Source organism: Pinus tabuliformis, chromosome Q, assembly GCF_031772625.1.
Source record: "Pinus tabuliformis cultivar Carrire ecotype Pingquan chromosome Q, CPIR1, whole genome shotgun sequence".
NCBI classification, from domain to species: domain Eukaryota; kingdom Viridiplantae; phylum Streptophyta; class Pinopsida; order Pinales; family Pinaceae; genus Pinus; species Pinus tabuliformis.
The window spans coordinates 566,262,383-566,281,722 of record NC_142296.1 but is presented as its reverse complement, the minus strand read 5'-3'; positions in this window follow the sequence as shown (position 1 = coordinate 566,281,722).

The following is a 19,340-nucleotide window of genomic DNA, read 5'->3' as shown; positions in this document are numbered from 1 at the left end:
TTTTTTAGATTCCATGCTATTTATAAATTGGATTAATGAAATTACTTCATGCATGAATATTTTCCTTATGTCTATTCTAGAGGAGACTAAGCCTATTACTGTTTCTTTCACAACTTTCTCATGCTCACATATTTATAGGGAAAGGAATCACACTACTAATAATTTGTCAAAAGATGGCCTCCATATGGAAAAGGATATTTGAGCATTAATGGAATAGGTCGATGACCAATCTAATGAATTCTTCCATCATCCATATCGGGATCATTTTTTGGTGCCAGTTGCTGGAAACAATTGATATGCAAGGTCCCACACATATTTTTAGGCACTCTTGTTTTTATTTTGATAGTTTGTTCCTCATTTTATGACAGACTCATAGGGAAAATCCTTTTTTGATACATAGGGGCCGTACAGGTCTTGTATGATGGCTTTTATTTCATATTACCAAATGTACAACAAATCAACATTTTCATTAGTTTTTGTGAAGGATTAGTTTTCTTATATCTACAAATACTTCTTTGTACCTACTTTCTCTTATGGACAGTCTGACCTATATGGTTTCTTTTATGATATATGCCTATTGTATAAGGAGATGTAATCTTTATCCCTTTGAACATAGTTTTTTGGATGATATATGTTATGTATTTTTGTTTATTTTATCCTTTAGCAAGCTAAAATGTAAAGTTATTGTTGGGATTGTTCAGGAATACACTCTTGTAGTGTATACACAAAATGTAACTTCATCATTTTATTATGAATGAAATTACGAGTATTTTTCTCCAAAAACAATTATGGTGCACCCTTGTCGCAATACATTTTTCCATAAAATTGGATTATTTCCCATAATAAGTTATAGTAGGTTGAAGAAATCCTAAAATTATGAAAATACGATAGCATATTTTTAAGTACAAAGTTTACAAGGATACCAATTTTTCCCTTGTGGATGACTTATAGTTGGAGGAAACTATTTCTACATCAGTAGGCAACTCTTGTTATTAACATTTAGTGCCAACTTTCTTCCTTTAGCACATTTGACATGATACTTTTCTCTATAATCATTTACAACAACATACGAAAAGTAGTAAGTTGTGTGAAACGATGTAGAGCTTCATGATATAATTTTCTATTGTAAGTTCCCAAATGGAGTGGAGTGCCTTCTAGGTGAAAATATACTATTATCATAACTAAGAGAAATTTTTTGTACAACATGTAAAGTAGTAAGTTTTTGTGTAATGATGTAGGGCTCCATGATATATATATATATATATATATATATATATATATATATATATATATATATTAATTTTATTATTTATTTATTTATTTATATTTGTAAGTTCCGAAATGGAGTAAATCACCTTCTAAGATAAAATATGCCATTGTCACAACTGAGAGCAACAAAATTAGTTGCTCATGGATGCCATTCAATATTTCACTATGTTACTAAAAGTTTTAAAATAAATCTATGCAATATTTGGGTGTTCCATATTCCAAAGAAAAAATACATGTATTAAAACTACTAAGATATGTAATGGAGACTGGAAATTATAACATAGATATTGAATTGCATGCTTTCTAATAAGAGGTGATGAATTCAAATAAATTACCTAACACAATTTTGGAAAGTATCCATCATCCTCAGGTTTGATGAATCCTCATGGATAAATCATTGTAAATACCCATCCAACGATCCTCAAACCATAATTAAAATTTATCACATTATTTCACAACATAAAAATTGAAATTTGACAACTCAGCGTGTATATTTGTTACAACATATTAAAAAACAATAAAAACATGTAAAGAATTTGATTCATGGAAATTGCATAAATTAGAAAACAATAAGAAGAGTAACTGATATAGTGGATTGGTTGTAGTGCTCCTACTGGGACCACCCGATTGAATATGCCACTCTGCCAACTAGGAGAGTCTATCCGACTTCTTAGCCCATTGAACCTCCACAGGTTCCCTAACCCTTCGAGCCCAAGTCCAATTACAATTGTAGTGTGTTTTGAATAGATTGAACACCATCCAAACTACAAACCAATTTGAGTCCTCCCTCCTCACACTTCTCGCCTAGTTTCCTCCTCTCGGTTCCCTTCTCTTCCTTCCCCACTTCAAACCCCAAAAAGAACAAAAGAAAATCCACCCCCTATTGGTTCTCCTCCTCTCCCACTTATGCGTCCCTCCCCCATCGATGTTAAACACCTATCATACATGCCATAATTTCTGCCCCCATTCCTTCAAATTGAATGCCATTAACTCCTCTCCCCCCCCCCCCCCCCCCCATGCTTACTCCTCGAGCCACTCCTCTGTCCTCCCATCCTTGAATGGACACAAAATCATTAGACCTTGTTAAGTCACGAGGTTAAGAAATAATTAAAACAATAATTCTAATAGAATTATATAAGAGTAGTAATATAATAAAAATTATCACTTTTACCCCTGAGGGTTAGCTCAGTTGGTTGAGTCCCCGTCGTTAAAACACCTATGCTATTGAGAGCTCACGAGTTCAATTCTCTCGACACTCTTGGGATTAGTCTCCATGGTTGAGTTGACAGGGAGTGATCCTTTTGGGTAGATCTGCTTGGTACAATTATTCCGTGGACGTAGCAATCATTGATCTTCGAGTACCATGAACTACATATAAAAAAAATTTCACTTTTATGGGTTAATTAAACCAAAATGGATTCATGGGAATCCTAGTTAAATAAATTTTGAATTAATAATAATAACTTATAAATTAATAATTAATTATTAATAAGGATTAATGGTTATCAATAAATTAACCACTATATAATCAAGCTTAACTATTAAGAAAGTTTAAGGCTAACCATACGTTTGATCATTAATCAGGTTTAAGATTAATCCTAGCTTATTTTCTAATTGAGCTTAAATGTTAATTAATTGTCTAACATAATAAACTATATGTTACTAGTGTATTTGTGCCCTAGTGTATTTGTGCGAAATGTGATTATGTAGCTGGTGTACACATAACTCCTACAAATACTAATAATATTTATCAAAATCAAACATAAAGAACCATCATTAAACTAATAAGTTTTTTTTTTCCGAAGAAAAAGCGAACTTTTTATTAAGAAAATAAAAAGTTACATTGCATATGCTGAGCATTTCCAATACTGCTGATTGATTGACCATGCAATCAGTCACAAAACCTCCTTGCTGTCTTTTTGATCCACTGTTTTCAAAGCAAAAATTTGCTGAAGTAAACGACTGTAATTAATTACAGCCATGGTCTAAAAATGACCTCGCCTGAAGAGGCAGTTCTAAAAACATATAAAAAGCATACTTTCATGTCTTTTGGGTCTCCTCAACAGAGAGGAAAACAACCCACAAAAAATATAATGATCCATAAGTATCAGAAGTTTTAATTATGGAAAAGTCTGTGTATAAGTCTGTGCATGTAGAAAAAAGATAAATAGATATACAAAAACAGCATCTGAAGAGTTATGCATATGGCGGCACATCTGATGATAGAACCTGTCCTTGACAGTCTTCCACTATTTTCCACCCTCCCAAAGCTTGCTGCAAACCTTCCTTAGAAAGCTTGTCCGCGGCGTCGTTGCTGTCCCTGTAGATATGGCATATAGAGAAATTGTTAAAAGATGATTTTAATACCTGTAGTTCATCCAGCATGGGTTTCAAAATTTGATTTTTGCAAGAGCTTTTCTCGTTGACCCAGTTTATAACATTGAGAGAGTCTCCAAAGATCTGAATAGTGAAGGTGTTTCTTTGAATAAGCCAACATAAGAGAAGTCTCAGTGCTGACATTTCGGCAAAATTATTTGATCTTGACCCCAATCCAACTGAGGCTTTGAGGGAGTGATTTGCATTTAGATGGATTATGATTCCTGCACCTGCTTGGTTGTTTTGAGAGGCTCCATCAAAGAACGCCCAAGGGATGCCTTCTTTGATTTGCACTGTCTTATTTATATTTTGTGGACTTTTTGCTTCAGGTTCTGGAATAGAAGTGTATATGGAAACCGCTTGTATGGCAGTAGCATTTGGCTGTGTTCCCTTATCTTGGAAGATAGTTCTATTTCTAGCAAGCCATACTCCCCAACAGATGATGGGCGGAAGGTTTCTTAAATTCCCATCCGGATATTGCTGCCACCATTTTGACCATGCCTCGTCCAGGTTCCCATTCCCCCACTGAAACTTTTTATTCAACAATTTTTCTACCTCCCCCCAGATTTTTAAAGTTTCAGAACAATGTAGAAACAGATGGGAGATTGTTTCCTCTTCATTCTTGCAAAGGGAGCACCTCCCAGGACCATACATGTATCTAGCCTGGAGGATGTCCCAGGTTGGAATTTTCCTTCTGAGGAGACACCAGAAAAAGAGTCTGGCCTTCGCTGGACATTTGAGCTTCCAAATTTGTTTTGACCACCACTCTGGTTCTCCCCACCCTTTCCTGGATTGAATGAACTTGTATCCATCTTTTGGGGAATAATCTCCAGTTTCTCCATGGGCCCAAATCAGTCTGTCCGGACTGTCTTTTATCCTTACATTGGAGCGAACAAGTTCTTGAGTGAAAGAATGCCATTCATTCCACCACCTCTGATCCAGCTGAAGGTCCCCTCCATCTTTCCATGCCTGACTCCACATGCTCGAATGACCTACCTTTTCCACCTGGTCTAGAGTAAAGATGTTTTTTCCTTCTAGTTGACTGATTAGTCCAGGTGATAAGGCATAGTTTTCGTTGCATCCTATCCAAGGATCTTTCCCAATCTTCAGGTTCCTGCCATTCCCAATCTTCCATGCCAAACCCTGTTCAATAACCTTGAAGGATTCCACTGTTGCCTTCCATATCACCGAGGCATTCTGCTTGTTCTTATCCGGGTTTCTTATCCAATCCTCCAATGGAACCGGGTCTATATATTTTCTTTTTATCACTCTAGTCCATAAGTTCTCCATCTTTATAAGTCTCCAACCCGACCTTGCTGCCAGAGATAGACTAAAATCAGGAAGATTTTTGATCCCCCAGCCGCCCCATTCCTTAGACCTTGCCACTTTGTCCCAGCCCACCCATGGTAGGACCGAGTTTTCCTTGGAGCCATCCCATAAAAATCTGCTGCAAAGTCTTCTGATCTTTTCCATAATACCCTTGGGGACCCACGTTAGTGCAGCCCAGTATACTGGTATGGCCAAAAGCACTGATTTTATAAGAGTCAATCGCCCCGCTCTCGAGAGCCATTTGAAGCTCCAATGCGAGATTCTGGATTCAATCTTTGCAATCAGCCAGTTCCAATCCTCCTTCTTGTAGGCATTTGGTTTTAGCCAGAAACCTAAGTAATTGAAGGGAAGTTCCAAAGTACTAGGCTGGAAAGGTAAGACAGATTGAAGCCTTTCCCTCTCCTGGGCTGCTAAACCTATCATTATCAGCTGGGATTTCCTGAGGTTTATCTGCATGCCTGTTGCTTTATAAAACAGATCTAAAAAATATTTTAATTCCTTTATTTCATTTTGCTCAGTATTTGTGAAGATCAAAATATCATAAAAAAAAAGGAGATGTGAGATAAATAAATTAGTAGCTACTTCAATACCTTTTACCTTCCCCTCCCTTCTGGCCTTATGGATCAGCTGGCTGAGACCCTCTGCAACTAGTAAGAAAAGAAGAGGGGACAAGGGGCATCCCTGCCTCAGACCCCTTTGGCCTTTGAAGAAAGGAGTAGCTGCTCCATTGATGAGTATTGCATAACTTACATTCGAGATACAGCCCATGATCCAGCTGATGAAAGCAGGTTTAAAGCCAAGATGAGTTAGAAGCAACCTGAGATATAACCAATTTATCCTGTCATATGCTTTAGATAGGTCAATTTTAATAACAACACCCTTCTTATTCTTCAGTCTCACACTATGCATGACCTCCTGAGCAACTCCTATGGCTTCATGAATTTGTCTTCCCGATAAGAAACCAAATTGCTCCATTGAAATATGTCGTGACAAGATTGGTTTGATTCTGTTCGCTATCACTTTTGCTATGATTTTGTAGATACTATTACATAGCGAGATTGGCCTGAAGTCTTCAAAACTATCCGGGACTTCCTTCTTTGGAATGAGGGCTATAAAAGTGGCATTAAAAGGGCTATAGACTTCACCTTTTTTCCTGGCCTCCTCTACCACTTCTGTGATTTCCGCTCCTATAAGATCAAAGAAGTGAAGGAAAAGTTCTATGGACCATCCATCTGGTCCAGGGCTTTTCTCTTTTGCCATTTTTTTTATTGTAGATTCCACTTCCTCCTTTGAAACCTCACAATTTAGGTCCTCCGCTTCATCCTCCTCCAGGAATCTTGGGAAACATTGAGCTGTCTTTATCACCTCAGCAATAGTGGTCTCTCCTGGATCTGCAAATAGCTTTTGGAAGTGTCTTTGTCCTAAATCAGACAAGGACTTGAAAGTCTGCACTTCCCTTCCTTCTTCATTTTTTAGGGCCCAAATAGTGTTTGTCGATTTCCTTCCTTTGGCATAGTTATGGAAAAACCTAGTATTTTCATCTCCCGCTTTAAGCCAGATTTCTCTACTCTTTAGTCTCCATTCCTCTTCTTTATCCAGAAGAATTTTGATCTTAAGTTTCTCAAGATGAAGAATTTTATCCTTTGTAACCTGTGACAAATAACCATCCTCCTCTATGCTTTCCAGCTTTTTGAGTTCCTCACATATCTTGGTGAAATTCTTGTTCTGGGCTTCCTTTCTAGCCTTTGCCCAACTTATGGTGGCTTTCTTCAGTCTTTTGAGATTTTCCATAAACAAGAAGCCTTTGTCCTCAGGTGCATTGGCTTCCGGATGCTTCCAAGTTTGCTTGAAAAGATTGGAAAAAGACTCCTCTTGTAACCAAGAAGAATTAAATTTGAAAGGAGCAGGGGGCTTAGGGGGGGGGGTAGAGAATTCTAAGAATACAGGGAAGTGATCTGATAGCCCTCCTTCTTCAATCCATTGACGAAACATTGGAATCCTGACCGCCAACTCATCATTTATGAGAAAACGATCTAGCCTTTCTGCCACTCTAGCATCCCCTGTTCTCCTGTTCCTCCAAGTCGGCTTTAACTTGAGCAAATTTATGTCGATTAGATTGTTAACAGTGAACATATTTAAGAAAAAGTCTATTAAGGGGTCTTCCCTGGCCGAAGGACCCCATGCCTCCGCTCTGCCTATAGAGAAATTTAAATCCCCTCCTAGCACCAAATTTTTGCCCTTCAAGAAGGATTTTGACATCAGATCATTCCAGAAAGATACCCTATCCTGACAGGGGCCATATACATTGCAGATGGATAGGGGAAAGGCAAGCTCTGAGGTCTGAACTTCCATTCCCATAGCCTGTTTCGTCCCCCACTGATTGCAAACCTTTATTCTTCCTTCCTTATAGCCTATTGCCAACCCTCCAGAGTGGCCTTCTGAATCAATTGCTATGAATCTCCAACCAGGCAACAGGGCATTTAAAGCTGTCTCCACTTCAACTCCACTTCCAAGGGTCTCTTGGAGAAAAAGGATATCTGTTTTTGAGTTTAGAAACATCTCCCGTAGGGCCAGTTTTTTGGGTTTACTGGCTAAACCCCTACAGTTCCATGAGGACAAGATCATTTTATAACCTCTTCCGGGGCCTGCACTGCTCTAAGAGCCCCAGTGATAGACTGTTGTTTTCCATCGGCTACATCAAACTTTGCTTTTATCTGTGCCATGGAGAGGTTGGATTTCCTGCCTCTTTTTTTCCTAGATTGGCTTTGGGAAGGGAGAGGACCAATACCTCCTACAGAGACGAAAATAATAGGTTTTTGGTCGACGGATCGAAGATTGTATGGGCAAGAGGGGATAAAAGCCGAGGGGCCAGGAGCATGAGAAACACCTTCACTGTTCAGGTCTAGGGAGGGTAGAGCAGCCGCGATGTCTTCTATACCAGTTCCCTCAATGTTTTCTTCATGATTAATTAGACTATCATTTATATTTGAAAAAACAAGCTTTTGTGAAGGAGTTTGCTCCATACAGACATCCATAGAATCAGAGATATGAACAGGAGGAATGGATGATTCGAAACACATACCCATTGCTCCTTCGGATGGTTGTGACGACCCTTCAAGTAGCTGCTCCTTTGCTGGGGCACTCTCCGTGTCCAGATCCTTATCCGTCGAGATGGCTTGAGGAGCCTGTTGAGCTATTTCCGTCGGCTGCACTTCCATCTGGGCCACAGTCTCCTTATCAGCATCTTTCTGCTCAGATGTGGGATCCTGACCTTGAGAATGATGGATTGGACTGTAAACAGTCTCCCACTGAGCCGCCTCCCTTTGAAATCGCCGCCTACGCCTTCCAAGAGGGCACGCCTTTGCCAGATGCCCGTACTCGTGACACCTGTGGCACCTGAAGGGCAGATATTCGTAGTCCAAAATATGTTCAAATACCATATCCTTGTATTGCAGGTTTATCTTCTTTGCAAGTCCTTTGCCAGGGTTCAAGCTGACTAAAATCCGAGCCATGGCTTTGTTCCGAGTTTTCAGAAAGGACATGTCGGCTTCCAGAAAATTTCCCAATCTATCCCCTATAGCTTTGAAAACTGATTCAGTCCATAAAAACGAAGGCAAGCCCGGAGCCCTGACCCAGACCGGGTAGACATCCGTCTTCTCTCGGCCAGCATCAAACAGCGGTGTCCATTTCTTCATGAGAACAGGGATATTCCCAATAACCCAATTCCTTGCAGTCACCCAATCAGCCGCCTCTTTGTTCTCAAACCGAAACATAAACCATCCTTTCGCCAGGGTTGAGGCTTCAAAAGCCCTTTCTTTTCCTGACAACCAGTTCTTTTCTCCCCATTCTTGAAGGAAACTGGAAGAAAATTTCTTCCCTCTCGCCCTACCCACCACAGTACAGTCTGCCACCTCCAAAGTTTCCTCAATGCTCACCTCCATCCCCAAGACCAGGTTCCCTTCCAGTTCCTGATCGCCAATGGGTCTTTGTTTTTTCCGCTTCTCACCTCTTTTCTTCCCGCCGGTGTCTTCCTCCCTTATCTCCCTGATTAATTCGGGCCCTTCCAAACTAGGGTTTGTTGTATTGAACCCAGACTCGGGCCTAAAAGAAAAAGGAAAATCCGCAGTCTCCCGGAAGAAGTTATCAGTAGGGGGATGAGTTACCTGAAAGCTCGGGTCCTCTGCATGAGTTGCCTTTGGTGGAACTGTGGGTGTTGCAGTCGCTTCTTCCGGCCGACCTCCCTTTCCCTTTGAAACGCCCTGATCTTTCCCAATGGAAACCCTTGTTATGGCTGAGACTCTTCCGGCCTTCTTCTCACCCGTCTGCTCGGCGCTTGAAATGAAATTGACTATGTCCTCTAAACCCCCAGATAACACTGGCTCCACAGCAGTCGATTTCCCTTTGCTGCCATGGCTCGGGTGGCGGAAGCTTGCATGCAAGGTACCCTCGCCTGGATTGGCTGGCTGCTGAGTGCCGAGAAAATCTTGATGAAGAAACGCATTCTCATCATATCCCTGGGTCAGCTGGATGAAAGATTGATTAATTCTGAGCGTTTCTGGCGAAAGGGCTCCGGTTCTGCAAGACCTAGTCTCTCCAAAATACCGTTCGATGTTTTTTGCTGTCAGGTCTTTACCCCAAACCGACAGTATATCCTCCATAACCGGGTCCAGATCCACGAGCTCGTTGGAGTTTACCATGGTTACTATGCGGTTCACAGGGTTGAAACGAAAACAGGTTTTCCTGGCAGCGCAAGGGTCAAAGAGTTTTTACCCTTGTTCCCAGCTGTCCACCCTAAACAATATAATAATACCTCCAGCTGCCCGTTTCTCCTTTGGCTGAACTCTGGACCCCTGAGCGTCGTACAACCATCCACCGGTCGACGCTCCCAAGGTGAGCCCTAGCCCTGTTCAGTCAGGACCTGGTTCCGGCCAGATCCGCGATCGAAACCTCCGCCTCATCGTCGAAACCTTCTCCAGTCATAGGTCATCATTGCATGTGATTTAGATCATTAAACTAATAAGTTATTATCACAATGTAAAATAATAAAATCTAATAAAAACATTAAAATCACAATAATAAAAAAATTATATTATTATAATAAAATAGCATATAAAGAATAACAATGAAAAACAAAATATGGAAAAAAAAAACAAAAAAACTATGCAAAATTGTAAAAATGGAAAAAAAAAAAAAAAAAATTTATGCAAAATTGTAAAAATGGGAATAATTAAAGCATGAATATATGTAATATATATTTACATTACATTAAAAAATATATTGAGGAATGATTACATGAATAGGCCTTTACAAAACAACACAAAATTCATACATTTAAGAATGACTATAACCAGTCCATATAAATCATAAACCACAATGATTATATGTTTTCATGTTCATGTATGCTTTCATTTATATGATGAAGCCATGAATACAATCATGTAATAGCCCACAAACTAGGAATCCATCTTTATATAATATACAAATATTTTAAGATTAGAAGAGATGATTGTTAGCAGAAACTATACATCATTTTATATTATATGCACACATTTTAAAATTTGAAAAAGACATTCACCAATAAATCAATTACCTCTTTTGACTAGGTAATTTAACCGTATATATAGTAAGAGTGGTAACGTGTACACATTGGTAATATGAGGGGGAATTTGGAAATAAAGCGTGAGAATAACAACAGAAAATGAAGTTTCCCCTTTAAAATAAAAGTGATTCGAAATGAATGAAAGTGTTCTGAGAGACATGTTCCCAAACTAAGGAACTCTCACTTACCTTTCCATTCAACAACTCTTTTATTTATTAGATGAGATCTATTATATTTGATTGATAAATCTATAACATTTGATTTATGAAGCCTTTGTCATGAAAACCATGTCATTAGATGTTGTTTTTCTGTATCCAAGTCATAATGATGTAACACTTTCACTTTATCATTTTACTATTTTTTTTGCCTTTTCATTAGGTTAACGCAAAGTTTACTTTGCACCTTTGGCTCCTTTAATGCATGAGCAACTACTTATTTCTCAATATTAAGATTTAGAGATACAACATTGTAGGTAATGTTGTAAAAATAATTGCAGGTCTCATGTTGTGTTTGAGGTTGATTATTAAGTTTTTTTTGGGCAATACACGGAATGTGGTTATGTATATGAACATGGTTTAGTGGTGATAAGTTTATGCAAAAGATCATTTATTATGATGGTTCCTCTGGCTCATCTCTTGGGTTTTTTCTTCAATAAAACGTTTGGGCTTGGTGTGTATTGACAAATCCCTTGACAAATATCATTGTTTATGTGAAGAATTGCAACAACAAATTTCATAAGATGGAGAAATTATTATTGATCATCGAATTTGATTATAATTTATGTATCTTCTAGTGTAAAAAAGTGGTTACCTTAAAACAGAGTTTATCCAATACATTGGAGATCACTTTGACATTAGAAAACCATATCTTTGAGCTTGTGTCAACAATATATATGGATCTATTCAATGTTGCAACCTTCAGATCTGCGACCGAGTTTTTAGAAATGACTGAAGTGTATGGAAAAGGAAGCCTTTGTGAAAGAACTGATCTTTATCTTAATCAAGTTGTTTTGCAAAGTTGGAAAGATACCTTGGTTGTTCTTCATAAATGCTTAGTTTTCTTCCCTTGTTAGACGAGGTTCAAATTGTCAATAGATGTGTTAAATCTCTAGCCCACATGGCTTACATGGAAGTTTTTGGTCCTAAACAAAGAAAAGTAAAGTCAGTGAATTTTAAGTAAACCAACAAAGGAAGGCTAATAGCCAACTAATTGTTAATTTTTTAAAGTAAAGTAAGACACATTTTTGTTAATTTTTTATTGTTGCGACAACTAAAACGGTAATCCTCTAATTAAGAAAAACGATAGTGATTATATATAGAACAATAATAGCTATGCATATCTAACAATGCTCTAATTAAAGAAAATAATAATCACTGTGGATAACAATAATAACTATGCATATCTCATTACTAGTATTCACATCAGTGTATTACTAGTAAAGATTCCAAATTACACCATCATCCATATTAAAAAAAAAAACTCACTAAATCATCGTAATGACTAAATAGACTTTTTGAAATTCCCTGAAAGACCAACTGTAAGACATGTTTCATCCAATCCTTCTCTCCCCAAACCATTAAATATTAGCTAGAAAAGAAAAGAGTTCCCACGTACATGGGAGCCCAGAGATTGGAAAAATTTGATGGACAAGTTGGACACTACTAATATTAACTAGCGGAACTATAAAGGCTCTGGTTCTTGGTATCCTCTGCATTATAATGTTTTGCTCCTGAAAATCCTAACTCCAATTTCTCTCGTTTACAAGGCCTGCAATGCGAGATCCTTGAGGAACGATAACAAAAGCACCACCATCATTTTTTAGATAGGACTAGCTAAGCCCATCTCACTTTTTATAATATTAAACATTTTTGTAGTTCATTTGCATGTTTTTTTTGGGCAACAACAAAGAAAGGGGTAAAAAAATTATATTTATGTAATTAATTACATAAGAATTTATATTTATTATAAATTAAATTTGAATGGTTAATAAATATATTCAAATTATTTTATATCTCGAATAATATGGATGATAACTAAAACCTACAAATTTATTTATTTAGGGTTATTATCAACTTTATAAATTCATATCAATTTATAAGTTAAATATTTACATGTTTTTTTTCCAAATTTAATAATGAATAATAATTCGAGGAAATAAAAAATTCATCATTTAAATTTTTAAAAATAAAAATAAAAATACTTTGTAATGATGGTATTTGTTAACTGAAATAAATGTAATAGTATTGTTTATAAAAATACTATTTTTTTTTTTTAGCTTATGAATTTATTTGTGTTGTTTCTTAGTTTAATAGGTTAATCACTTAGCTTGGGATGCAACACTGTATTTGTTGGATTGGACCTGCAAGTTGATTGATTGACAACTAGAAGATTGTGATCAAGCAAGGTGAGAATAGTTGAAACATGACACAACAACTTGGAATAATAAGATAAGTAGGACAAGCTAACATAGTACAAGGAAGTTAAGAACCTGAATAAATATAGTCAAACAAATTATCGTGTTGACATATCAACTACTAGTTTATGGACAAAAACATCCTAGATGCATTTCTCTCTTCCATCAAACTTGGTAGCTCCTTCAACTTAGTAAGATGAAGTGATCATTTTAAATGCAAAGGCCTTGAATTGAACGACATCTAATGTAACACATAATAGAGCCACTTCATATATTAAATTAGCTAATGTGCTTGAGATAAATAATCTTCACTAGTTATTACAATTAATACTCTTTGAAATTGACAAGAATTAATTTTAGTACGACTAGATTGCATTGTCCATACTTGCTAAGGTGAAACTACGAATATTAAAACATACATTTAATCTATTTACTACTACCTTTAAACATTTCACATTCATTTTGCAAAGCATCTTGGCTACTGTGACGACCCCTAGCTTATTCCCCTATTGTAAACACTTTAATTATTTTTATTAGAATTAAAATGACTAAGAAATAGGCACAAAAATTCTGAAGCTTGGGGAAGGGAGATTGCTTGAGGAAGTTGGGATATTTAATTTCAGCATGGAGGTTGAACTTCTTATCTTTAATAGACTGATAGTGTTTTAATTGGGCTGGAAGACGAGAGGAAAAGCATCATACCTCCTTGGGTGAACCCACAAGGCAAAGAGGAAAAAATTAAATACAAGAGCAGGATGTGTTGGCAACGACAGAGTGAGCCGAGGATGATAGGTTGAGGAGTGGCATAGGGAGATGTTGTAACAAAACCCCCACGACCACACAAACACAAAAATAAACATTGGCCAGAGATTGATATACAAGAGGAAGAATGCAAGGCATACGATTCAACAACTGACATATGGTTATGACAGTGGAAATGGAGGCTGCAAAGTACTTCTCGAGAAGGAGAAAGAAAATAATGAGGTAATTCATGCAAGGAGGCTTCCATGGAGGAGGAAGGCCAAGAGTTAGCCAGAGAAAAGAAGGGATAATTCCTCATGAAGATGAAGACACATGAAGAAATAAAATTGGGATAGAAGGAGTCACTGAGTAATAGGCCAACTGAAAAAGCCTAAGAGGGTTTGCTGGTTGAGGATAGAGAGTAGTGGTTTTCCTAATGGCTGAAGAATCCACCAAATGTGGATTGCCTCAGGAACACATTCAGAAGATTGTGGACTGATGAAACTACTAGCCTGACAATAAATTTTCCAACTGTGGAACCTTCCCATATTGAGCTTTCCTCCTCCTGTGACTGAGTAATGGTTTGCCTAAGGATTGAAGAATCCATAAAGTGTGGCTTGCCTTAGGAAACCACTGGGAAGTTATGGACTGATGAATCTACTATCCTATCAATAGTTTTTCTAGTTGAAGAACCTTCCCATATTTGCATAAAGGCTCTCCTCATGTGACTAAGAAACCATTAGGAAGCTTGTGTACCAATGAATGTACTATTCCACCAGTAGTTTGTCCAACTGAGAAAAATTTCCATGTTATAATGGAACTACTCCCCTGGATTAGAGATGTGATTCTTCGTGCTTACAAAGGAAACGTACGTTGAAGTTGACTGAGTTAAGGCCCCATGACATGATTGTTAAGAACATTTGAGGGAAACACATCCTTGTGCATTTGATTACCTAAATAGTTGGTGGGTGGAGGTGGTGTAGCCTCAAAGACCTTGTTCTAACTGATAACATTGAGATTATATTATTAAGTACTCCTCCTCAAGCTTTGGAATTTAGCATGGGTTTGACAACTAAAAGAAAGATGGGCTGCAACTCGTCTAAGGTTGGGTGGAGAGTTGAAGTCCCAATCTTAGTTTCTAGGTTCATATTTTCCAAGATAAGTGTCTACTTATGTTCTTATGATCTGAATGCTTCGTATTTGTTATTGTGTCGATAAAAAATGGTTTTATAAATGTCGCGGAATGATGTTTCCTGTGTGAATGAGAAATTTTGTTCTACTTACATGGTTCTGGAATTGTTTAAATTCACGTGTTGTTATGATAATAGATTCTAGTTAAATACCCTCCATGAAATGGTTATCTGTTTTCCATTATTTCCTAAGTTAGCATACTATCTATGTTGTCTAAGTAATGAGATATAGACCCTCTCTGTTAATTTAATTGAATGCCTGATCCAGATTTAAACAGGAACGCAACAAATTATAGAAATAACCATAAATACAAAGATGCAATGGAAATAATACTTCATTTCATTAATGTAAAACACTGAAATATGCTTACAAACAGAAATGGAAATAAACCAGCTAGGGCAATGGTAGCTTTATCTCTAAGAAGAGATGTGGTGGCTACATGCCTCTTAACTCTGTTACAATGAGGCTCGAAGGCCTATTTATTGTTGAGAAACAATGGAAAACCCTAAAAATCCAAAAACCTAACCCTAGGAGATGAAACGCCACAATATGGGCCCCATTTCGGGTAAATTGGTACATCAACTTCCCGGGGTCGTAACTTTGGCATACGATCTCCGTTTGACACACACCATAGCTTGTTAGAAATATCTATCTGAGTACTACAACTTTGGGAAGAGCAACATCTGTCCATGGACCAATGTTCCTTCCATATTTCCCAAAAAGCGTCATTTAGGGCCTCAAAACGGCTCCAGAAGTTCAGGACCCAAAAAATTGCTAAAAATAGTAAATTGTGCTACAATTACAGAAACTGGAAAACTGAAAGAGACAGTTGTGGGGGTCCAAGTGGGATAGGTGGGTGGCCACCAACATCCACCTGGATCAATGCCTTTTGTAACGTACTTGACCCCTTCTCTCTAGTCAAAGGAATGGGGTATAATTTTTTTTCCTATTTCCTGCTACTCATGGATATCTAAAAATTACCACATCACTGCTAGCTAAGCCTATAGGTGCTTAGCATGCTTAAGCCCTTCGCAGGATGATTTCCCTTTTGTAATGGATCGACACTGTTGGCCTTGTTTCCACATGAAATGGCCAAAGGCCGGGCACTAATACCGGAGCTCCCAAGTCCTTTCTTATTCTACCACACCCCCGATCCATTTCTATGTGAAATGACCAAGGGTCAAGGCTTCACTCGTAGCCCTCCTATTCTGAAGATGATTGATGGTTAGGAGCAGTTCCCACGACATCTAAATGGTTTTCGACACCTCATTACTCATCGTACTTTAACGAGTGGGATGCCCCCAGAGAGTAGTTTAATCATGTCGCTCACCTCTAAATCGATGGCTCAAATAGATTATGATGGGGCTCATCACTTGTCGTACTATAATGATTGAGGTACCCTAGAAGGTAGTTCGATAAGTCGACGATCCCTTAATCGATGACTCAGATATATTACGGGGCACCAACCCATGTAGGACCCGCGTGTTATTGAATCCATTGATCAACTACTCATCAACTCCACGTCATCTTGCAGGGTCTCTCTACGTGCTTGGTTACCTTCCGACTCGTTGCATCGAGTTTACTTGGACAACGGGCCCCTCTACAGGTCTTCCCTCCGCCAATGAGAGCTCTGTCGGGATTGCGTGGATGACCACGCAACCATTCCTTGTCATCCCGATTAGTCCCTTCGGGCGCACTACCGAAACCACCCTTTACTTCTGGTCAAGTTTCACTTATTGGGCTTGCGTGGATGGTGGGGCCATATGGACTCTTTCCCATTGGTCTGCCACAGTCATCTCATGCCACCTCATCCTGCTTCCTTTACCCTGGTGCCTCCCTTGTGGCTCCTCTCTATTATTCCAGGATCATATCGTCGGTCTGAACTGACAGGTGACCAGTCCCTGACCAATAACAGTATGAAAAATGTGTGGGCCCGGTCACGTACTTTGTTTACATAATCTCGCCAAGATTTTCCCAACGTTTTTCATTACGCCCTCTTTTCATCTTTCCAAGTTATGCGTTCAGGTTTATGTGGGTTGTGGACCAACCCATCAACGAATAACAACACTTCCAGGAACATGTCATCCCGACGCTTTAATCCCATTTCTCCGTTGTTGCACCTTTAGATATGTTCTAGGAATAAACCTCCAGGATTATGTGGGTTGTAGCCCAACCCACTAGCCAATTACAACATCGTTAGGGCCACGTCATCCTGCTGCGTCATCCCATTGCTTTAATCCCGACTCTCCCTTGCTATGCCTTTAGAGATGTTCCAAGGATAAACCTCCAGGCTCCCACCTTCGAGCCACATCACTTACCTCATGATCAATCATGCTTTTCCACTTGTCCACATGGGAGTCCTTAATCTCGGATCTCGGCTCTCCAACTAAATTCCAATTCACATTTGGTTACGATATTTCAAGATTTCAACCTCCCGCAACTTTCAACATTAGTTTCCATTACTGGATCTATTTGGCGACGATCCCTGGTTCATCAAGTGATAGAATTCCCGACGACTGATTAAATTAGTTTATGGGATTCAACCCGTCTGGGAATTTTATGCCACATCTTCATTCTCTTGGCTAATTGTGTGGAAGGAAGATTTTTCCCCTCTAATAGGAAGCCTTCTCTCCTAGAGTTCTAATCTGCAAAGGATAAGGCCATCAAATATTTTTTTGGTAAGAATAGAGATGCACTCCTCGACACCGCAATGAAGTCCTTTTTCTCCTTACCATTCCGCCATGGCTTGGTTAAGGAACTTTGACTCTACCTCATGCAATATCTTAGACATATATCTCTGTAATCTCACCGAAGACAAGTTCTACCACCATGCAGGCTTCCTCGAGCTAGTATTCTTGACCACAAATCTGTCCTAGAGTTCTAGTATACCTCCTGATCTTCTTCAAGATCTTGCCACTTTTCTAATGTCCAAATAAATCATTCCACATTGTTACCCCTCCCTAGCTTGGGTGTTAGCTACAATAAAGAATTTCTATCCCGTGGGCCTTCCATGCCCTTGGGTAGGGCATTTCCCACATGGCAGTGTAGGCGCTCCTGGGACTATATCCGACCATGGGCTTGGTGCAAGCTTCCAAGAGGTTCCCACCTCACTTTCCACACACCAATAGTTCCTGTTAGCTCTGCTATGTAATTGCGCATTTGGAGGGCCAAAATACTAGCATGGCCGTACGTTTTTAGCAAGCAGGGAGCCCGCAGTAGTCCGTTTTCCTCCTCCTCCTTCATTTTTTCCTACACTCCCATAAACCCCGTTATCCCTGTTTTACTCCAAAATTCAGCATAAACCCATTTTTTTTAACTCTCGGGCGTCGAGTTTGAACTATAATATAACCGCTCGCCTTCGCAAAAAGCGCTTCCCGCGAAGTCCTTCCCTGTCACATCAGTTATAAACACGTGCTCTTAACCCCCCGCCGTTTGATCATTTATTGCGTGATCCAATGACGTTTGCACCTCCCGATCATGCGAGCTACCAACTCGTTAATCCGCGGGGAAAGCGGTTTTCCGCATGTCCCTTCGGCCACGTGTTGACCGATGAATGGGATCGCGCGGCCGTGTACGTTTACCGCTTCCCTCCCATAAGAGGTGCGGGGAATACCGCCCGCCACCGAAACCGATGTCCCCCGCTTGTTATCGTCCACGCATCTTCCACCCCCGATCACCATTGGATCTGTCCATTTGAGATCCAACGGCTCACGATCGTCTACCTTGCTTCCGCCCGATAGCCCCTGTCGTGCTGTCTCCGCCGTTGATCTGTGCAATCCGATGGTCAGCCTCGTTCCTCCGTTCACTCTGTCCACCCGCCATGAAGTCTACGCCACCTTTGACTGAGCTGTGCTTCCGAAGGACAACGATGATCAACTACCTGTACCCAGCGCAGTTATTCCTCAACCACTGCATTCAACAGAAAGTATGGTCGAGAAGAAAAGGACGTGCCTCGAGCAGTTAAAGCATTTATCAATTATGGAACTTCTTTTGTACAATACTCCACCTGTTCAAGAAGGATGACCAAGCAGTAGAAAAGGCCAATTTTGTTCATTAAAGTAGTAGATCATAGCAGAGGCCCATTTTAGATAGTTAAAGCGGCTGGTGGTTCATTATGAACCCTCCACGCATTGAATAGCAGAGCATTTTTGTAATCAACCTCTATGTATATCCAGAAGACAGATTGGAAGAGGGTTGATGGTTGTTGTTTTGATGTAAGGTTCAACTTCTGGAGACTGTAACTACTGTGATACTTGCAGTGTCTGGTCTTCATTTTAAGCTAATACAAGCTTCTTTTGCTATTAATTGCTCACTTTCCATCTCTGCTATATTCTAGGCTGTGCCTATTATGCATTTTTCATGTGCTCTTGATGTTTAGCATTAGAGGGGCTGTCATCCCACCTTTGTGTTAGAATCTAGTAT